Source organism: Apteryx rowi, unplaced genomic scaffold, assembly GCF_003343035.1.
Source record: "Apteryx rowi isolate R43461 unplaced genomic scaffold, aptRow1 scaffold_373, whole genome shotgun sequence".
Classification (NCBI taxonomy): domain Eukaryota; kingdom Metazoa; phylum Chordata; class Aves; order Apterygiformes; family Apterygidae; genus Apteryx; species Apteryx rowi.
Window position 1 is genome coordinate 49381 of NW_020450230.1, and position 24203 is coordinate 73583.

The 24203-nt window shown below is 37.0% G+C and overlaps 1 protein-coding gene across 1 annotated transcript in view; it reads right to left on the reverse strand.

Moving 5' to 3' along the window:
• Positions 1–24203, reverse strand: part of LOC112969900 (dystrophin) — a gene marked incomplete at its 3' end in the record, with an annotated part of 817409 nt that overhangs the window by 31617 nt on the left and 761589 nt on the right. The gene's annotated exons all lie outside the window — the stretch shown is intronic.

Genomic DNA, 24203 nt, shown 5'->3' on the forward strand with positions numbered 1-24203 from the left:
TGGTATGCTGGGGTGCATGAGGAAGAGTGTTGCCAGCAGGTGGAGGGAGGTGATCCTCCCCCTCTACTCAGCCCTGCTGAGGCCACATCTGGAGTGCTGTGTCCACTTCTGGGCCCCCCAGTACAAGAGGGATGTGGCACTACTGGAGTGAGTCCAGCGAAGGGCCACAAAGATGATTAGGGGACTGGAGCATCTCTCTTATGAGGAAAGACTCAGAGAGCTTGGCCTCTTTAGCCTGGAGAAGAGAAGGCTGAGAGGAGATCTTATTAACGTGTACTAGTATCTGAAGGGAGGGTGTCAAGGGGATGGGACCAGACTCTTTTCAGTGGTGCCCAGTGACAGGACGCAAGGCAACGGGCACAAGCTGAAACACAGGCAGTTCCATCTGAACATGAGGAAAAACTTCTTCACTGTGAGGGTGACAGAGCACTGGAACAGGTTGCCCAGAGAGGCTGTGGAGTCTCCTTCTCTGGAGATATTCAAAACACACCTGGACGTGATCCTGTGCAACGTGCTCTAGGTGACCCTGCTTGAGCAGGGGGGTTGGACTAGATGATCTCCAGAGGTCCCTTCCAACCTCAACCATTCTGTGATTCTGTGAACCTTTTGAAGACGGCCTCTCAACCTCAATGACTTCTGCAGAATGTCCTACTACCACAGCAGCTGCTCAAGCTTGGGAGCATCCATTTCATCAAGGCTTAATGCTCCCTGTTATCTGACACTTCTTTGTATACAACAACAGCTCACGATTTTGCACAAAAGCCTCTTTTCTCTCCCTAGGGCATAAAGCACACTGAAAGATAATAAAATGACTCTAGGCAAACAACAGTTCAAATCGAAACAATTGCTGGTAGGATTGATACTACACTGATTGAACATAATGGTAAAACTCCTACTGACTATAATAGTGTACGACCTGTGAAAAGAGCTTCCTGCCTCTTGGAGCTGGTCGAAGTCTGTATATTTATGCTTTCCAAGCCGTGAGTTAAATTCAAGTGACATGAAAGCAAAACCTTAGTTATATATTGCCCACACTACACTAAGCCACAATGATACAAAACTCTCTCTCTAGTTTAAATTGGAAGATGCAATCTTGTTTCCACACCCTTTCAGCTATTTGATAGAACAAAGGTGCTCATAATTAAAAAAAATTATATATAATGTACATTTACTGAGAATATAGGATAACACAGTGAAGGTTAAAAGATTTACTGCCATGAAGGATGACAGCATATACATGTATTCAACAAAATCATCACTTCACGTGTGTCAAAAAAAMCCCTAATTATCATTGAGGGCACTCACTGAGTGCCATATATTTTTATTTCAAGTAATTCTAATAACATTACATACAGTTTTCTTCTTTACTCTGTTTCTATTACCCTTCTCCTTGCAAAGCCAAATGCCTGTTTACCATGGTCAACCTGTGAAGGTCTCACATGAACCTGAAAACTTCTAAAATGGCTTCATTTGATCCCCAGATCTATCCACTTCAGAGATTCAGCTCCTATACATAGAATGAGGGTTCCTCCTTCCCAATGGAACAAAGCTCCAAGCTGCAGCCCTGCAGGAGCAGGTGGAATTAAAGCTAAGATATTTTGTGTTTCCAGGAAAAATGTAAGTGGTCTGGGCTGACTATTGCCATTTCACTGGCTTCAGATTAGTGCAAATATTAGAAAGGAAACATATCTTTTTGCATATTGATTCAAAAATGAATGCACAAGCATCTTCAGGAACTTAGCACTAGAAAATAAATGTGATGGTAGAGTTGTTGAAATGCAAAAAGATTTGATAAATGCATTTATTGTCTGCATAACTTCAAAAATGAAAAATACATAACCTTTTACATCTAGATAATAACTCACATTTTGAAAATTTAGTCATTTATTATTGAATGACATGAACAGCTCTCTAAAATTTACCACCTTACTTCCACAGCTATCTGTATTTTATCACTTTTTTTTTTCCCCACAAGTAAATTACTTAATTCTATGTAGACTTATATTATTTATCACTGGTTTTTAAAAACAGAGAATTAAATGAGGAATTCTAAAATCAGAAGAGATCTTGGAGAGTTCAGACAGTGGAAACATGGAGATCCTGAGGTGAAGTGCAGCTGAAGGGGAGTGCAACGTAAGCGAACTGTTTGTGCAACAAGGAGTAAGAATAGGGACAAAACAAAAACAAATTTCCAACATTGTCTGAAGCCAGTCTCAAAACTTGAACTTGCAGTATCTGCAAAGTAGCACCACTCAACACACTGACAGGTGGATAGCAGCTTAATTGGCAATTACAAAACTTTCATTTACTAAGCCAGAATGAAACCCTGGCTACGTATTTAACATTCAAACTATTGTTATCACAGTGACAAGTTGACACTTCGCTTTGGAGTCAGGAAAATAAAGGAAACAAATGAGCATTCTCTTAAAAAAATCTATTAATGAAAGACTTAATTATGAAGGACTTGCTCAAGAAAGGACTTGACGGGAGAAAGAAAAAGCAAAATAATTCTTGTAACTCATAAAACTTAATAGCAATCTCTATGAGAGGTCCTTGTTAATTCTATAAAATCATTTCAAAATTCAGTGAAAGAGCATTTTGAATCATGCACACARTTTTTAGAAAGAAAGATGAACTTGCTTCTACTTTCAATGAAATCAACAACTAAATTGCTATTGGCTTTAATTCTATAAGACTAGAAGCCATATTTTTATATGAAATTTCATTAACACTTCTGATATTGAAATTTGTTCTCAGGGATTACAAGATGGAAAAAACACCAATATGTGACAATAGAAATGGTCATTTGACAGTTGTGGAAGGTTTTTGTAGGATCATCTAACAACAAATTCAAACTGATGCTATTAAAATTAGATGAGCAATCCCACTGTCCAAAAAACAAACCTTGGTAATACATCAGGATAGCTAGAATTTCAAAAGATATCTTCAGGCAGGAATAACATTATACAAGTTTTTTGTCAAATTATTTCAAATTAAAAAAAAACACAGGAGTTCACTTTTAAAAAGCAAATCAAATCGTGTTTGTTCAATATACTATTTGCTGCAACTAATTTGTACATTTGAATGAGACATGCAAAGGAAATTCATGCAGCACTGAGTCTGATGTTTATTTAGAAATGAATAACTTACAGGCATAAGTTTGCAAATGGATGCTCCAAAAATTTAAGTGGTCTTATGTGCCCATACTTACTTTTTTTAACTTAAAGAAAATCTCAAAGAGCAAAAATTTGGGGGTAGAGCCATTTAGCTCTGAAACCTTTCTGTTAAAGTGTGTTAGCTTTGCTTCATATGTTTTTGAATCAATAATGCCAGTCCTTATTTTCAGTACTGTGTAAATGAAATTTTGGTTTCATTACCTGAAACAGTGATATGCTGGTTAAAAATGTATAATACACACAGAACAACTATATGATGACTAACATTTTCGTGGTCTAGCTCTGTTYATTTTTTACTTTTTCTGTCCTTGTTTTAGTATTTTTCAGTTATGTACTTTAATTTTCTTTATGCCTTTTAAAGTTCATATTGTAAAAAAATTACTTTCAGTCATTAGATCTCACTCTATCATCTGCTTTATGCAGATCTTATTTTGTCTTTCTTTTCTGGTCTGGTAGGTCTTTTCACAGCCTCCGCAGTCTTCCCACAGTGTCATGAAAATATGGGAAAAAAAGATCATCCTACTCTTAGCCAACCAAATCTAGGATAGAAGCCATTATTTAGACAGTCTATTCAGTCAATAACCACCATGTACTAAGATTCCTCTGAACAAACAAGTGCTTTGACTACATACTGCTGGAATAGTAACGCTGGCCTACAGTTATATGTCAGTAAGTGCTTTCTGGCGGCAGGAGTCAGATTTTGCTCTGATGATCTGTAATTGCTTTTGATTGGCTAATTTTTATCATTTTGGGCTGCCAGCAGTGGCAGACATGAAGCCATAAGGTAGCTATAATCCCAATGGGAACTTTCAAAGCTATTGTTTGAATGGTAAATTTGCAAAGTAGATGAATATGATTCTTAAGAAAGAGACAAATCGTTTCTGCTGGGAATTCCACCTGCAAAGCCAAGGAGAAGATCCCTCACCTGATTCTCTCATTCTGCTCCCTTTCCTCACTACCATCATTCTCCTTCTATTAGATTATGTCTTGGCTCATCTCTTCTGCTTCATTTTCCCCCATTCTTCCTGTCTTAAGTTGTTCTTCAGAATTTAAGAGTTCTTCTTTCGTTTCTTGCCTTCTGTATTTCCCTTCTTTCCTCCCTAGCAGTCGCCCCTGTATCCTTCAGATTTCAAAATGCACTAGCTGCTGTCATATCAAGCCACCTCCTGCCCTACATTCTTTAAAGTGTCGCCAAAACTAAAATTACTGAAATTACTAGAATCACTGTTATGACAGTAACCTACAGGCTAGGCTTCTTACAAATTTTACCTTTCAGCCCACTCCAGTTCACTGGGGGTTTTTTTCACTTCTGAACAGTGTGAATATGAACTTTAATTGTGGCTCAACAACAAGAACATCTTGTTGTTGCCATTTCATGACAACCCCATGATTCAATATTATGGCTGCAGTTCCTACTAATCAATTTATACCATAGAACAATTGGCCCGGTTTCTGTGCTGCTTAGAAATAAAAACCATGGCAAATTGCAATCTTTTGTGGCAATCTAAAATACTTTCCATTGAAGCTAGTAAATTTTTTAAATGCCTATACAGAGAGGCCTGTTGGATTTCAAATAATTTGTGATAATTTCTTCCCAGCCATCCATCTATGTGTCCATCATGATAACCTAGTACTAAAGAATAAATTATACCTGCTTGTCAGATCTCAAACTGATTTTTCTATTTCCCATGCTCTCAGAAAATCTGTTATGTGTAGGTAAACATATACATAAGTATGTTTGTGTGTGTGCATGTATGTTTGGGTTTACAACAACTTTCTTTCCTTCTTATAATCATCCCAGAATTTAAATTATTCTGGTTATGGTTAGAAAGCTGTATAAAAAATATGGCCTGGCTAAATACAGAATAGTATCTAAAAAGCAAAGACCACTGGTGAGCAAGAGAAAAATGCAGCTTCAAGTGTATTATTTGCTTCAATAAGACTACAAGAAACTCCAAATTAATCTTGTGTCATTTTCTAAATAGCAAAGTTCAGAACTGCCTGAAGGTCTCTGAAGGCCTTTTGGAAAATAACTGATGAAATAACACATTTTTAAAACAGTTAATTTTTTCTTCATTTTTTTACATACAGTTGCACAAGGTTTAACACACTGGGTCAAGGAGGCACAACCAAATGCTCCTCTGAAGAATAAATTCACCCCAGCACCAACATTTTCTGCCATATTAAATCCAGTATTGGTTCAGCAACACTGACTACGCACTGTTATAGTACACAGTCATGCCTGTGTCCTCTAAAGCTACAAAAGTAAGGTATATCCAGAGTTATAAGTGCTCATTTGTGTCTGCATTTCTGTTTAAGACAGCCACAATTTTTTTCCATTTTAAAAGTTTTAAAATGAAACGTTGGACTTGTTAAACATTGTTCCCTTGAGAAAATGCATTACTAATCTTGACTCCTACATCAGCAATACCATTTTACTTGCCAACTCCCTGTCACTATTATGAGTACTTGAAGTTGTTTAACAACAGAAGTGGGATTTTTCTTATTAATTGGGAAACCATTCACCAGCTGCTGTACAGGCAGCTAACATTTTTTCCCTAATAGACTCATATTAGCTATAGTATCTATATTCAAATTGTTCTGATTTGATTCTTTCAGAATTTTACTATCTATCTATATCCATAAATGCAGATTGAATGATCAGTTTTAAGGTTTCCTTGCATTATCAAGATGTACTTAGCTAGAGAATGTTAGGAACATGGAACAAGTCTTGTTCTAAAAGTTGTACTTCATACACTGTGAACTCGCTTCCTCAGGATACCAAAACACTTCCCATCATAACATCTTATTAAGTCAGGCTGTTGGCCATACTACAGTCTTAGAAGTAAAGAACGAGAGAAAAAATATTCAGTTAAATGCCCATTATTAAATAGTGATAATTAACACGATGAAATGGAGTAGCAGTAGGTATCAGGAAAAGAAAATCCTGTTGATCAGACAACCTTTTGTAAATCAGAATAAGAATGTATAATCTTGTAATACCCAAGACATGTTACTAAACTAATCTAACTGGAATATTATTATTTTAAAGGGAAAGTACAATACAAATCACAATTAATTATAACTGAGCACCTGCCTTACACTTGGTAAAAATGCAAGGTTCTTTGACTTCAACAGTGCTTTATAGATATGGAATAAGTTGTAGATTTCAGGCCCCTTTTGAATCCTGACTTTTCTGAAATCAACAATATGTTAACAATGAATGAAGTTTAGTTCAGGTGTGGGTATCTGACTCTACGTTCATGAATAGGTGGTATGGCTGAAATATACCTGGACATGGGGGCCATTAAGCGGAACAAAGCAAATTCCTTCATAAGAGCTGAAAGATGGACTTTATTTCAATAATRAGTGACTACAAAATGGCTGAGGATAAACATTCTTGATAGGATGGTATAGACAAAATAAGACAATGATGGTATAGATGAAACAAGATCTTCTGGACAAGAAGGTGATCAGGAGTAGTCAGCATGGATTCACCAAGCAGAAAGCATGCTTAACCAACCTCATAGCCTTCTACGATGGAATGACTGCCTGGGTGGATGAGGGGAGAGCAGTGGGTGTTGCCTACCTAGACTTCAGCAAGGCTTTTGACACTGTCTCCCATAACATCCTCAYAGRSAAGCTCAGGAAGTGTGGGCTAGATGAGTGGACAGTGAGGTGGATTGAGAACTGGCTGAATGGCAGAGCTCAGAGGGTTGTGATCAGCGGCACAGGGTCTAGTTGGAGGCCTGTAGCTAGCGGTGTCCCCCAGGGGTCAGTCCTGGGTCCAGTCTTCTACAGCTTCCTCATCAATGACCTGGATGAAGGGACAGAGTGCACCCTCAGCAAGTTTGCCGATGACACAAAACTGGGAGGAGTGGCGGATACGCCAGAGGGCTGTGCTGCCATTCAGAGAGACCTGGACAGGCTGGAGAGGTGGGCRGAGAGGAACCTCATGAAGTTCAACAAAGGCAAATGCAGGGTCCTTAACCTGGGGAGGAATAACYCCATGCACCAGTACAGGCTGGGGGCCCATCAGCTGGAGAGTAGCTCTGCGGGGAAGGACTTGTGAGTGCTGGTGGACAAGTTAATCATGAGCCAGCAAAGTGACCTTGTCACAGAGAAGGCCAACAGTATCCTGAGCTGCATTAGGCAGTGCTGCCAGCAGGTGGAGGGAGGAGATCCTTCCCCTCTACTCAGCCCTGGTGAGGCCACATCTGGAGTACTGGGTCAAGTTCTGGGCTCCCCAGTACAAGAGGGATGTGGCGCTACTGGAGYRAGTCCAGCGAAGGGCCACAAAGATGATTARGGGACTGGAGCATCTCTCTTATGAGGAAAGGCTGAGAGAGCTGGGACTCTTCAGCCTGGAGGAGAGAAGGCTGAGGGGGGATCTTATCAGTGTGTATAAATACCTAAAGGGAGGATGTAGAGAGGATGGGGCCAGGCTCTTCTCAGTGGTGCCCAGTGACAGGACAAGATGCAATGGGCACAAACTGAAATACAAGAAGTTCTGTCTGAACATGAGGAAAAACTTCTTTACTGTGAGGGTGGCAGAGCACTGGACCAGGTTGTCCAGAGAGGTTTTGGAGTCTCCATCCTTGGAAATATTAAATACCTGCCTGAACAGGGTCCTGGGCAACCTGCCCTAGGTGAGTTGAGACTAGATGATCCCTCAAAGTCCCTTCCAACATCAAATGTTCTGTGATTCTGTGAAATACAGTACCTTGGAATATTACTGTAGGAGACTATCATTATTACTAACTGGACATGTTCTATACCAATCGATTAATACAAAAAAATGAATGTGAACCCTTTGGAAGAGAAAACAGTCTTTAAAATAAGTGCGTATTATTTTCAGAAGGAGTATGATCAACATCAGTTTCTGGATTTGTAATTTTATAGCTCTACCAGTCTGCAGACATTACATCAGCTATCAGAGACACTGAAACTACAGCAACCCTATTACCAGCAGCACCACCCATCTAATAATTTGGCTGAGAAGGCTGAGATCATAATGATGTTGCTCACTACTTCAGACTTTCTTCTTAACAAGTTATTTTGGTTCACTTGGTAGCACTTTCTACTTTTGAGAAAAATGGCTTTTGAGTTCATAATCCTAACATCCTGCCCAACTTTCTGTTTTACCTATTATACTATGCCTTCATGGAAAATTACTGTCTCTTGCWGTTTATTTCACTGAACAATTTAAAAATACATAGCAATCAAACTTCACTTCAATCAAACTGCTGTACCGCAAATAAAGCATTTACTTGGCAGCAAATGTAAATGTACTGAAAGACTCTATCCATCATTTACCCCAAACCCATCATTTAGCCAAGTATTCTCATCAGTTAATTAGGTGAAGGAAATTGGGCAATGCTCCCCAAATAACGAGTGGATCTGAGAAGCAGATCTTAGAAGTGTTCTTGTTAAAATCTGCTAAAATAGTCTTTTCATGTTTGGAAAAGAAGAAAACTGAGAGTTTGACTAATAGCTGAAATTTCATTCCAATACTTCCAAGAAAGCTCACTTTTTAAATGTAAACACTGAGTGCTTTATTTCACTTATCATATTATTTTGATTATTTTAACTATTTACATTATGCATGTTAAATACTTTCATACCACTTTTGAAATTTTAGTAGCAAAGCTGGGCAGAAAATGTGGTTACATTTCCTGGGACACAAAACTGAAATCTAGAAAAAAAAATTAAATAGAAAGCAACATTATTAAAACAAAAAAATGTGTTTGGTAGTTTCATTTGGATAATTTCAAAAGTCTTTACAGGGTAACATTTTATAAATAGAAAAAATTTTAAGCTGTCCTCTCCTAAGAACACTTTYGTTTTTTACAAAACTACAAATTTTTTTTACTATGGAGCCTTGGTTGTGATGGCAAGCTTGCCAAGTTGAACAGGAGAGAACAGAAAGAAAGATGTATACCTCATGGAGAAACATATAAGACTTTTCTGAAAATGCATGGCTTCATGGCAGCAGAACTAACAGAAAACTGGCAAAAAAAAGCAATGAAGATGACGAGCCATATAGTCATCCGGATGGAAAGGTTGTAGCTGTGGGACAAAGACCATAATATGCATATATGTACTGAAAAGCAGACCTGAGCGTTTCCAAATGTCAGCATATATTTTTACAGGTACATATTTTAAAGAACATTCGGAACGGTACTACTGATACAAATCACAAGAACACATAAGCACTGGAACAATATGATGCAATTTCTCACAGTTCCTTTGTTGGTACAGAACAAATTAAGATAAATAGGTACCCCAAGGAAGACAAGCAAACGCGGTTGTTTGCTCTGTCTCAGATCTATAACCTGACTAATATGACACTGGAAGGACTTGAAGTCCTTGTACATTTTGTTCTATCTTGTCGTACAGATCCCAGCATTCTGCAGATAAAGTGCACTGCACACAAAAAGATGAAGGAACTCTAATGAATGATGCTCAGATGAAAAGAATCAATGAAAAATATCCAGCTGTGCTAAAAAGGCTTCAAATTACCATTTATGCAACTGATGCATGCAATAGGTGTTGGGAAGGAAAAGAAAATTATTATCAAATGAGCAGTCTCTTTGGCAAAGTATCAATGGAATTCACTTTTCAAACATAAGGGAAATGTAGGGCAGTGGAAATAATTTCAATTAGGGGAAAGTATATACTACTTGAAATTCGGAGTGCTATCACTGGAAGATTGTGAATCACAGGTATAGGGTCAGAAATGAAAGGTAAGCTGGAATTAATCAGATACTGTAAGGAAACAATTACATATAAATGTTTAATACAACACACACATTTCTACATCAGGTGGATGCAGCCCAATTGTGAAAAGGAATACTGGACCTTTTCTCATGTTTTTGGGTTATGGGAGAGGGTGGACACACAAAACGAGATAGCATTTAGATAGCTGCATGAACTGCTCAAATTCTGTATAGCACTGAAGCCCCTCTCTGCCTCTCCACATCTCTCAGCACGGACTGGGTGACCAGCGAGACCCAGATCCAGACTCAACCAGCTTTCCCTAAGCACCGCAAGTAACCCCAACACACTTGTGCCCTGAAAAATCTTGGGAGTGGTAGTTTGGCAGTTTTGTAGTAATACAAGCCAGTGTTGATAAGATATTGAGAAAGGGACAAAGACAAATGACAAAAGTTCACATGGCATAAAAACAAACAAGCAAAGCCCAGCACCTGTGGGAAGAGAAATATACTCTTTCAGTTGTCCTCTAGAAGTGGAGTTTTCACCTACACAATGCTGTTATAAAATTTATAAACCATAATAAATATTTAGGAGAAAAAAGCTTTCTGTTATTTGAAAAAACCTGGCAGAAATCTAGCAAAAGCTTAAAATACAAGTTTTTTTTTTTATTATGACTTGTTATTTAAAATTCTACAACAGGAAGAGTTATAAATTGTAAGGACTATCCCAATACATTTTCAATTAAATGCCTAAATTAATGTAGAGACATTTAATTAAAGTTGCACTAGTTTTTACAAATGCTGTTAATTAAGCTGCTATCTAAAATTAAATCTCTCCCCAAACCCTTTTACATTTCTGCTGCTCATCTGATACAGAAATAATTAAAATTCTGGAAGTTCACCTATGCATCCAAATATTGCAAAAAGAAAATAAAAAAACTCACTGAAGTAGTCTGAGAGGCTGCTGCTTTAATGGGATTTCTACAATCCTCAGAGTGGGAGGACAGCACACACAAAAAAACTCAGAAACAAACCTAGCTTTTCAAATTTGCACAGACTTATTCATTCAGTGTTCTGGGCCAAGAACCTTTGAAGATTTTCCACAAGTGAAGGATAACGGATTGACATGACTAGGAAGCAGGAAGATAAATCCTGCTGACTTATATGAGCCTTACACTGAAGTAAACAGGACAAGCATAGGTAAGGCAAGCAGTACGTGCACTTACATTCAGGAGCAAACATGGGCATTCTACCAGTGGAACAATTTGCTTTTTCATAACTGGAATACCATTGATCTCCAAGTGGCCTAAAAGATCCCCTTCTCTTCCTTCTTCTTTTACTGACTTCCTTCTTTCTTGGTTAGGCTGAAGTTAGGCTGCTTTAGTGGTCAGTTAAATACCTATTTATTTCCCACGTGAGCCTGACTCAAAATCATCACACTTGTTTAATATAACAAGCAAACATACACTCATTTTAGATATTGGCTGATCAAGAGAAAGACATGTCAAGATAGACGAGAAGTCTATTGCATTATTTAGGATCCAAGAGCATTCTTCTAAGAATTACTTATTGTGGAAAAAAATGGAATATTAATTGAAATACAGTTTAAGATTGGTATTTATTGCAAAAGACAGCAAATTCTCTATAAGAACATATGTATACTGTGATAGAACAAACCCTAACGGGGCATTCAGAACTGAGATTGGGATTTGGTCACTCTGAACTTGTGGCTCAGGTCTCTCTCTATCCCAATAAGCAAATGAAGTGCATCTTTCTAAAATACAAATTAATGTAGGTTTACATGCACATAAACTTCCATAGGGTTTAAATCTGCCGTCTGAAGTACAGGGCAGAACCATCTTATCATTTTATTTGGAGCAAGCAAAATGCAAAAGAAAAAACAACAGCAAACCTCCAGAGTAAGACATTAGCAGAATAAAAATTAAAAAGTCTATGCACTCCCTTTTGAAGACCCATCTCCCTTTGAATGCAGAAAATTATTAACATTTTTTTGTATACATAAAAAAGAATACATTTCCTTTCTTGCAGAGTAAAATCTGGAGAGGGTATGCAAATAACAGAGGTAGTAACATGCATAAAAGCTTGAAGCTCAATCAACCCATGGTGGTCTATCTTTCTGCAGGCACTTTCACTAGCCTATCTTACCTTGAGCTTGCAGCCCAACAGGACCCTGGCAAATTGCTATAATCTCCTATAACCCTAATCACCATTTTAATCAAAACAGGTGGGGCAGCCTGGAATTCATACAGCACTGTTAGCACTGCAACTCTCATTCTATTTGCTAAATACACACAGTATGCAGCTAAAAGGTTGAAATGGTTCAAACTTTTATTATCTTCACAAGATTACATTCCAACATTAATATTTGACAAGTAAAAGAAAAGAAAATCATGAGATTGTCTTCTTTGAAGAGCTTCAGAAGTCTGCTTAGACTATGGCTGTATTTTTCACTAACTCTGATCTTAAGAGATCACTGGAGAAAACAAAAAGTTGTGAGTCATAAAACTGCCATGACTAAAAGCCTACTGCACCTGCACCTTATATTCCACTTTTTCCTCTCTCTATCCTTTCTTCTCAGGTTAGACTAAATTTTTCTGCTTTTGTTCTCCATTTGTTTGTTTAATGATTTTCTCCCTAGCCTTTTTTTTAAAGTGCTGGTATGATTGTAGAGGATATGACAGACAAGGAGAACCTTACATGAAGAGGAAGAAAGGAAGCTTCAAGGAGAAGAGCAATAAGAGAAACTAAAAAGAGCATCAAGGAGATTGGAGGAAGGAGAAGATTAAAGGAAAAAGCAGCAGACAACTGTGATTTTGAGCAAGAAGGGATTCAGCAGCTGTCATTAAAAACCTGCAGCTCTGCTTGAGACATATTGATCAGACTATTTCAGTGCTCTTACAGTCTTACGACTCTTACAACTTACAGTCCCCTGTGTTTACTTCAAATTACAGCAATGTGATAGTGTACTTAGGTAATAATATTTTTCTTAACATCTAACAAGTGTTTTTGTTTTTAAAGAGGGAAGACTGTGCCGTATTTCTCCCCCTTTTGTTTTCTAAAAAGAGGTTCTGCCCTTTGAATGACTCACCTACTCACTAATAACATACCAGTATCAAAATACTCTTCATGCTAAAGGAATTTAGATATAGCTGAGGGCTTTTTGTTTCGGTTTTCCTAAGAGGACTGTTTACACATGCATCTCCTGAATATCACAGGCATTTCCTGGGATGAATATTCCTGCAGGGTTTGTTAAGATAATAAGGGAGGACAGAATGTGCGTATTTACAAAATACTGGACAGTTGTAACCAATCCTGCTAAAATGGCAAGTGAAGGACTTCATTAGATTATAGAACACTGCAAGAAGGCTTGTTTCTAGGATTTCTAAACCCCTTTGAAGAGAATATTCTTGTACTGATACACAAAAGACATTTTCTGAAAAACAAACACTTCTTTTGATAGAAAATGCTGCTAAGCCAGTCCTTATTTTCCACCTGAGTGTGTCTCAGACATTTTTAATTTATCTCACAGTTCCTAATCACATATGTCCTTTCAAATACACTGTACTCTGAAATGTAGCTGTTAGAGGACCAAATGCCTGCGATGGAATGATTCAAGTCTCGTATGAAACCCTGTTCTTGTAACACCCTTTTTAATGCTGTCATTTCTTCTTATATATTAAAACCTGTTGTATCAGTCTAAACTATAGATAATTACATTAGATTTTGTGCAAAAGGGAGAAGGGCAAAAATGAGGAGAAAAGAGCACATTCATACTGTCATTTGCTTTCAAACACAAAGCAAAACCTTTCTAAAATTTTCTCATTTCATTCTGATAAAAGAAGAAATGTCCCCTATAACTTGTCTTCCTCTGTTAGGTGTGTGAATGACACTTTTTTTCTGATGTGATTATCGTAAGGATCAAAATCTCTCAGCAATGAGCCTTAAAATATTTCTTTTTATCATATTCTAAGCTCAACAAACCTTCGTAGAAAATAGAATACTCTTAATTATGAATAAATTAACTAAATTAGTAACATGAGATGGATATGCAATTAAGGGACTGTTAATTGAAACTGGAAACACAGCTGTATACAGCTTAGAGATGAATCACACCAGTAATGACGCAGATGTTTATAAAATGTGATTATGTTTAGCAGGAGCATACTATTGAAACTCCCCAGCCTATTCTTACATTGTGTCACTGAAATGGTTTTTAAACCCATGAACACCAGGAATCAGGATCTCAGGGATGGCAAATTAGGCTCCCTGGATATGTGAATTAGTGTTGTCTGAATGTCAGCAATTTAATTCTCCAGCTTTCAAAGAATGTAGACACGGAGCCAAAAACAAACATCTGTTAGTTATATGCTCGTTGAAAAAAAAAAAAATTTCTGGCAAGCTAGAGTCTGTCTGAATATGAAAAAGACAGTGAAATACAGTATCTCTAAACAGTAACAGTGCTGTGTGAATATACCAAACATGAAAATAATATAGCCCGAGGGCTTATGAAATCTACTTTGTGCACAACTATGAATACACCTTTTCTGGACTATTCCTCTGAAGAGCTAGAAGGATAAGGAACAAATAAAGTTTCYTGTCTAATGATTTAAGAATTCATCAGCTTTCTAACAATAGCGAAATGGAATTTTTATTCCATCAACTTTCACATCTTTCCTAGTATGCTCTTTGATAGACTGTACAATAAAGGGTTTTTCTTCTGGCAAAAAGAAGGCTTAAGTATTGCTCTTGGGGCATACAAGGAGATTTGGCTATGCAAACTCAACAGGAATAACATTCAACACAGTTGTGAATGACAGACACAAAGCCAACTGCCTAGAACGACTTAGCTCTAACACACCAGTCTAAAGTCTGCCCCGTACCTCTTCCTTCACATAGCAGTGTTACCACTGAATACCAGAATGCTACATAATGGCATGTAAATGGCATGTTAAACAGGCTATGATTTGTTTTCTGGAATAGGCTCACAGACTATCAGTAGCAGATTTTACAGCATCCTTGTCTTTCTTAAATATAATCATGCTTTCAATAAACATGTAGAATAAGTTAAGATCGTAGTTTTTATCCAAAACCCTTTTCATACATTGTAGTACAATTCACATCACAAATCCATTTTTAGTTTTGATTCAGGGGTCTGGGTCTGTATAACAATAAATAATTATAAACACAAATTTACATAAAATATGCTTTCTTATCCTGGCCCCCTGTTCTAGGAGAGTCGGACAGACCCTCAGACTAAAAAAACCCATCAGACTTCTCATAAAATTAAGAGGCTATTATGACTTATGACAAACTGACACAATTTCATCCTAATTTAATTAGGTTTCGTAATGTCCCTTTCTGACCATAGATGGATACTCATCTAAAAATGTGTAAACTCAGGCACAAGGTAGTTAAGATAATTTGAAAAATTACGTAGAGTGTCATTGGCAAAGCTAAAATAATCAGTAAGTCCTGGCACCATTAGACATTGCAGGCTTAACCTATCACTCGTGGGAATTACCAAGCACAGTCTCAGGATGTAGGGGCACAGTGTCGAGGGAGAAGAGTGGTCATGCTAGAACTGGATGTCTCTCTGCCTTTCAGAAACTTTAATTGACAGAAGCTGACCCCCTGTTCACCGATGAAGAAAAAGGATTAGATCTTGAGTACTTAAAAGAGGGAGCCTGCATCACTTCTGCAACAGACCCTGCTGCTTTGACACTAATTCACATGTCATTCACAGCTGAGAAAAGTTATGAAGACTTTATAAGAAAAATGTAACCCCCTTCTCTTTAAAGGTAAACATAGCCAAATTCAGGGCTATGTTGCAGCCAGCTGTGACAACCGATGTGCAAACCAAATTTGGTTATCTTAGCTCTTTGGCTGGCAAAAGTACAGACAAAGTCAATTCAGGATCTGAAATGTAATGTTTCGAGATAAGCAACTGGAATGCTGGGATATACAAGGAATACAGAGCTATTTTATGGAAGACACGTTCTTCTCTTTCTCCTGAAAGAATACCCCCAGAAATCACTGAACTGCTGAAACAGTACTGTAATATCAGCTATATGTCAGGTAAGCAGGATAGGTGTTAAATATGTAGGCTATATGGATAAGTAGGACTGTCTTTACATATGGAAAGGAGTCATAAGGGAGAGTTTTGGGAGAAAAGGACACAAAACACTTGAGACCAGTATAAGGAATCATAGGGAAGGAAGTGACAACATCCAACACAATGGATGTGTTATGTACAAATGCAGAGTTAGGCTTGTTTTCCTAATTTAATTCATACTTATTCATCATGCCATTAATTTTGTTTTAAAACAAACTGACCTTATGACAGAGAATGAACTTTGAACACCTAAGAAAAGGGAAGAAAAAGACTAATTGTGTCTTTAACCCACACAAAACCAACAATTCCCAAACAAAATGGCACACACTAAAGAATTCATTTCCATAATGTGTGAATTTTATGTTGCCATAGTTCTCCAGTTACAGAAGAAATAGCAAAATAATATAAATAAAAACCGACATGGTAAGCTCTGAGTCAAGAACCATAAGTAACATTATGCGTATTCTGCACCTGTACAGTGGTGTTCCTATTTGGGTGAGTTTTCTAAGAGTTATTGCAATACCATTGTTAAAAATATAACAGTAAGCACAAGAATTAAATGGGTCAGACGAGCCACTGGAAGCAATGGAAGAACAAACGATTCTTAATAGAGAGGCAACACCTAAATGAAAAGGGGGCAGCAACTGTCTTCTATGCTCTCATTCCCTATTTCTCACATGCTGAGTCTAACAAAGCTTTACTGCCCCCTAATTCTAAGTTTGACTAGCACTGCAAGAGTTAAGGGGCCAGATATACCTGTAGATATTCCTCAATTCAGGAGCCATCTGGCTAAGACTAATTGCCCATCTCAGGTGAAAATCTTGCAATCTCTCCATTTGTGAACTGAAATGCAGAAACATTGCCCTCGATTACATCAGATCCTTCAGGGTATGACTGGCTTTTGGACACCTGTGTTTCCTTCTGTGAACTTTCTGAATTTCTGAGAAGTAGTAAATGACCAAAAATGATCATTGGATCAAATGATCAGTAAGTGATCAAAATGATCAAATAACTCCTTTTGCCTGTATTGCCCCTGATGGATCCAGATTAGGATGCACTTTATAGAAAACATTTGTACAAAAAACACCTACCAGGAGCTGAGATATTTTGTGTATAAAATGCCCTCTCCTCTACAGTTATCATATTGTTATGTGACTTCCAGACTGCCCAGAATTTTCTATATAAGAACACAACATACAGCTTTACCCATGGTGCGATGAAAACTACAGTGGCAATTTTAAAGAGTACCTTATAAAAATACTCTGAATATGGCATGCAAACTCTTATCTACAAAGACTGGTTTTAAAACTGTGTCACAATGTAATATTACAGACATTTTCAGTATTTTAAACACTATTGTTAACAGTAATTTATAAAATGGCAAAAATATCTCACTTCACTTAAAGTCCAACTGAAGCAAAAAGACTAAAAAAATATAGCACACAATACTGCATAGCCTAAAAAAAGGCTACTTTTGTAACCCAACGGTAGACAGAATGACAGCAAAATACCTGCAGTTATAATACATCAAAAATGCAAAAATATATGTCAAAAAGACACAAAATGTCCCAACAAACAAAATAATTTTTTGCCAACATTAACCTTTTGTCCTGGATTTTTGAATACTTTTTGCCTACTTTCGGCCTTTTTATTGCTCTGAATGAAGTTTCAGCTAAAAATCAGAGCATTTCAGAGATAGAAATCAGGAAAAAAGCAGGGAGAGAGAGGAAGATTTTTTGCTAGTACCACATTCTTGCTGCCTAAAGCCTTTAACAATACTTTGGCACCAGGCCTTAGAAGTTGAGAAGTCTTATACTGCTTCCAAAAATATTTATTAAGGTTTCATTGAGCTACAAGCCTCTGAAAATCACTTTTAGACAAGGCCTTTATAGGACGGCTCTTAAACTCAGCGAACGTTTTACCTGCAATGCATGCATTCCACATTCAAGGCAAGCTCAGCGCGTCTGCCCTAACCCTGCTCCCAATGAAGCGGGGATGAACGGACCGTCTGTGTCGGCAGAGTAAATCCCCTCCAGGGTATGGAGCAGAACCAGAGACTACTAAGACTCATCTTCCTTCTGGCGTCAGCAGATAGCTGACTGTGTATCCTACCCTACCCTACCCTACCCTGTTCCGCTCTTTTTCATTTTCAATTCTAACCCACAAATTAGGAGCTCTTACAGTTGATAACACTTTGGCAAGGAAAAGGAGCTGTGATGTGGAAGTCAGGACCGGAGAATGACTTGTAACTGTAAGGTTCATTTTGGTTTTGTTCCTGTTTGCCTTCACCATTACTGGCTGCTGCTAACTCTGTGCACGTCCCAACTTTTCACACTGAACAACATCACGCATTCTTACCTTAAAAAAACTATTTCTCATAATGAATAGTCTAAACATAGCTGTTTGGAATCAGGTCACACCCCTAAAAAGATGTCAAAAAAACCAGACCGTATTCTGTCAATGTTGGCAAGAAAAAAATGAAGCTACATGTGCAATTTTCTCATTTAAGGTAAAAACTTCTAACTCCCACTGTCTACACATCTTTGTAGAACTGAAACTCTGTGCTTTAATTCTCCAGTTGTAACTTCCACTTTCTTTTCCAAAAAAACTTCTGTGGAAATAATTTCAATTAATGCTTTTGAGATACTCATGAATTATGGATCATGAATATTACAGAATATGAATAATTCCTTCTTCAGTAATGTTTCAGTGGTGGCTAGTAAATAAGTGAAAGAGCTATCTACTGAGTAATTTAGATAAAACTAGTTAACTGAAAAGCCACAGAACTAATGATTCATGTTCAGCGAATGCACTTCCTACAGTATCATAATTTCATTTTTCCCCAGTACCCCAACTATAGTCTGGTGTGACTGGTATGGATGTGTGCTGCCAAACATGATCTATAATTGCTGACACGTGTAGGTAAATGTGTAAGTCTCATTGTGTTAGAAGAAAAGACTAACATACATCAAATGATATGCCCATTCTCTTCCTATCATTTTTGCATTGCCCAGATGAATCAGAGATTTACAGGATATATTGTATACAAAAAGATTGTACAAAGAGTGCTGAATTCAGGCTGCATGTGTAACATGTATTTTCTTGCATTTCCTAACTTTTAAGTGTTTGTCTTTGTAACTGTAAACAAGGTAATTCAGTTTTTATAATCACACATATATATATACACACATATATAAGAGAAATATGAAACGCATAAAAAAATCTACGTATGTACACTGAAATGAGAACATAAAACAGGGCAAATTACTGTTCTGTATGGTTCTTTAAAACAAGTCTTTAAAGATGGCAAAATTGCAAATTAAAGGAAGCCAAAAAGAATAACAGAATTCTAAAATGAATGTATTTTTGCAAACAAAAAAAATGACTAAAGCATTTAAAGTTTCAAGAAGCTGAAATTCATCACATAGAACATCGTAACTTTAACAAGGTTTTATTTGTTTTTCTGCTGGCATGGCTGTCGTTGATAACTATACCTGTTTTTTACTTACATACGTGCATTCTTTCACTTACTGTACTAAACATGCCACAAAACAATGAACATGCCCCTCTAATTTACTAGGCAATATTTCCAATTTCTGTCACACAGTTCATTAAAAGAATTGAATCCCATGTCCAGATAGCTGGCCTTCCTCCACTACCTTACATAAGGTCTCTTAGGAATGAATAAAGATCTCTAAGGAATGAATTAAGCGTAAAGTGAACCTATATGAATATTTGTGCAGAGCAACATTCAGCAAAATCGAGACATAAGCTAACATAAATGAAGAAAAATACATGAATGTATGACTTCTGAGGCCAAGTGGCATAACCAATTAAATCAGTAAGAGGCCAGTAAAGAACCATGACAACTGTGACTTTGGCAGAAGTTCCAGTTCCCATGGAATACACAAAACAACATTTCTACTGAAGAGCCTAATGGGGAAACGCATCTTCCAAAAAGGATCAAAATCTCCCTCTGCTGGGAAGATGAAATCTGCAACTACTAAAACAGTTTTAAAATTCAAGCTTGAAAAGAACTATGATTTTAGTAATTCCTTAATTAGTGTACTACAGATGGGCCAGCATTTTGCCCCCAGGTATTTAAAACAATTGTCTCCTGTTTTTGTCAGTTACTGTCAGATGACATAAGTCAAAATATATATTTTTTTAAAAAGCAAGAAACCCAAAGGAATGGGAACATATTAATTATTAAAATGAATAAAATGACACAATGAAAAGAGAAACTGCTAAGGCAATCCAAAGACAATAATGCTGAAATACAAAAAGCTAATTACCCATTTCATTCATATATATGTGACATTCTCTATCTCCTACAGAGTAAGAAACATTTTTCTTGTTCAGTGTTGCATCGCCTTCTTCTATCCACTTCTAACATACCTTCTGTTTACATTCACTGTTTAATGTAGAATAAGCAACTTCTCTTGTAATATGAGATATACAAAATGTTAAGGTAGATTGTGGGTTTAAGTATACGAATAGAGCTTTCCTGTATGACACTCATATGCAGTTTTTAAGAATTTGGACTACTCAAATCCAAAGAACTAGAAGGGGTTTTCCTTCTGCTTTGGAAAAAATGACATAAGGGAATATCCTTAATCACATCCAAATCTTAATGACATGGTTGAGACCTTGGAAAAAATACTTCCTGAAACCATTACCATGACACCCATGCAGAAATAGAGAAAGGACCTGAGAATCTGGTGAACTTGTTTCAGCTGACCTATGAGAGACCTGAAAAAAACATTTCTTTTACATGAGTACTTTTGTTGTTATTTTGCTTCTTTTTTGAGGATTTTTTCTTGGAGGAGTCATGGAGGACAGAAGGTGAAGGAAAACTGAAATAAATCCCCAAACCTAAACTTTCATATAATAGATCAGTGCTGTTTTCAACTTATATTTTGATGCAAGTTATTCGCCCTGGTGCCAACCCCCTACAGAATGCAGGATGTGAGCTGAGGACTATTGCCCAGCATGCCAGTGGCTCAGTTCTCCAGAGGCTCACTGCATCTGAATAAATACCTGACAACACCTTCAGTTAATATCTGGTGGGACATTTACATATGGAGGTAAGCAAGACTGACACGCAGTCACAATTGCATCTTGATTTCAGTACAGAAGGGATTTCCCTTCTAGCCCTTATATTCTCAATGTCAGTTCCTCTGCATATCAAGAGAGTCAGATTCATTCGTATTTCTCACCAGGGRCTGACAGAATCAGCTAATATTTGTGAAGCACCTGGAAGATGCTGTTTTCTTAAATAATTCATTGCAGTACTACTTATTACAATCATGTATATTACACAGTGCAGTAAAGAACTCATCCTCAATGGAATACAAATAAGACTATGATATAACTTTAGGTAACTGCCTGCAGTAGCAGTAAAAGCCTGCTCTTTCTTCAGCAGCTGCTGTAAGAAGAGAGAGCTGCCTGAGGGAACAGAATAATAGCTATGACTGGACCTTTTAACAAGACACTCTTGCACCATAGCCTTCCCAGATGTTGGAGAACCATTGCTACTGGTGCAAGATGAACCCACGAGTTAAGAACAAGACAGAAATTAGGGCTAATGTTTCTTACACTTATACTTTATATTAATCTATGCAGCCCTTTGCCCATTGTAGCTCTAGTCATTGTATGTGCTTCCTCCAGGTTGCCCACCTGCACAAACTAGACAGGCTAGGTCCACCACTATGGGCAGAGACAACCACTCACAGATAACTGAAGTTCATTACAACTTTCTAAAATAAAACACTGGAATATAAATCTCATGACAAAAATCTCTTTAAAGATCCATTTTGTGGATGTAAGACAGTGTCCAGTGTGTTCTTTTTGTATTTCTCAGCTTATTACAGGTAATCTTCTAAATAAGAGTGGACACAATTTGATTTCAACAAAAATAATCTTTCTGGATCGCTGAAGGCTTGTTCCCRATGGGATACTTGGAAATTCTTTTAAGTGTCAGAGGATTCACCTTTTGACCAGCATTACACCAACTGGATGTCCAGCCAAACAGAAGTGGACATAATTCCCTCCAATCCGGTCACCCTGGATCCTCAAACCTTGACTGTAAGTAACAGTTTTCAAGACATGCTTTCCCTCAGGATGATCTCATTACACATACTGTTTGAAGTGCACAGAATCTGAACATGAGAGCTGCCTGTGAAGTCCATAACAAATAGTTCCCTGGAGGGATTTAATCTCCTTTTATGTTCAAGAAATATGGGAAAATAAACTGTTTTTTCCCTTAAAAGTACTCTTTTAAAGGTATGAAGCTAATTATTTTCACATTGTTTAAACTTCACAAGCTGATGATATATTTTTAATTCTCAGTGACTGAGCTGAATTAATGAAATATGTCTTTATAAAATACCTCAACACCAGGACTGGTTAAGTCTGTAAGAATTTCCAGTACAAAAATGTATCACTAAATTTAAAATTCTGTCTTGTGGATACTCATTCATAATTACGTTATTTTCCATATATTTTTTCCAGTAACACTTCAAGGTACCTTGATCAAAAGTAAACACACATACACACTCACACATACACACACACAAAGGCAAATATGCATTAATGTAGAAATGTAAGTGAAGTTCCAGAAAGATTCTGCAGCAATATGTGATACTATTCACTAATTATCTCATTGTACAACCACTTCACAATACTGTAAATGACTGACTAGGGTCTGGCTTGTTCTTATGTTTGTAAAATGAATATAATATTAACTCTCTGTAAGATTTGGTTTAAAAGGATACATTTCCTCTTCTGATCTTATAAAAGTTCCAGTGTTAATAGAACAAGAAACAACACACCATTTCATCCTCTAAAAAATGCCCTGAAACCTTCTTATAACATTAGGGTTCACTACTATTTCAGCTACGATAAGCCTTAYGCACCTCTTCCACATATAACAAGGAATTAACATACTTCTGGCAAACAACAGCACAAAACCATCTGTTTTATGATTTTCCTGCAATGCTGTTTTATAGGAAATGGGATACATGGGTGAGAAATATTTCCCCCCTTAGGATATAGAGACAGAGAGACAACGAGACAGAGAGCAAGAGAGATTTACTATAAATTTTAAAACAAAATCCACGTAGTCTACAATGTCAAGTTTGCCCTCTGTCTGGTACTTTCATGARCAGTTACAACAAAATGTTTATCTATCTCTGTCTTTCTCTCAGACTTGGTTGACTATTTCATATCCTATATGCCTTTCCCATGAATCTTCCTCTTTCCCTTATGTCTTGATGAAGTAGTGAAGTATATTTCAGCAAATCACTGGAACTTAGTTCACTATTTTGTTAACTAGCAGGTTAATTTTCAATAAAACATAGCAAATTTGTTAACTGATTCTGTTGCTGCTTGAATTAGCTGTTGTTTTTAAAAACATAAAACAACTGTGATTTTCCTCATAGGTGAGGTAAGTCATTTTGGGACTACTCATTTTATCTTCCAGATATCTGCTGATCTGCTTTAATAAATTTACCTAAAGTCTATCTTGAGAATCTGGGAAAAAAGGGAGGCTAATGACCAAAGATCTAGGACTAATTATCGTTTTCTTAAACTAGCACTGTCACTGCCAACTGCTGATTATGAAAAAGCAAAAAGTATTTATTTTGTTAATATTTGCATGAACTGACGATAAACTGGAGATGTCACAGAACTGTGAGATTTCTTTTGGAGAAGCAATAAAGAAGCAATAACCTCTTGCTGACTACTAGAGTTGACAGCTTCAGGATCTTGTGTCTCTATATATGATAACAGGGAATCGGTTCATTTTTGAGTATTGCTCAAAATATTTGGATTTTACAATAAAGGCAAAACTCTGTGTTAACTTCCATCTCATACTTCCACATTTTTGCAATATCTTTGTTAAGGTAAATACAACGACATGACTTCACAATGTGGGGCAGTGATGTAGCAATAAATAAAACAGTGAGTAAACTCCATTGCTTAAAGAAGTGCATTTAATTGCATTTGCCTTCCTTTAATCATAACACTGCTCTACTGCTGTGGCACCTACATCACAATATGTCAGTTCACACATGCTTACACCTTCCCCCYGACTCATTCTTCCTAAAATTCTGAGTTGGAATATAGTGCATTTTGGAAAAAAGTATACATTTTGGAAGGCTTTAATCACAATATAAC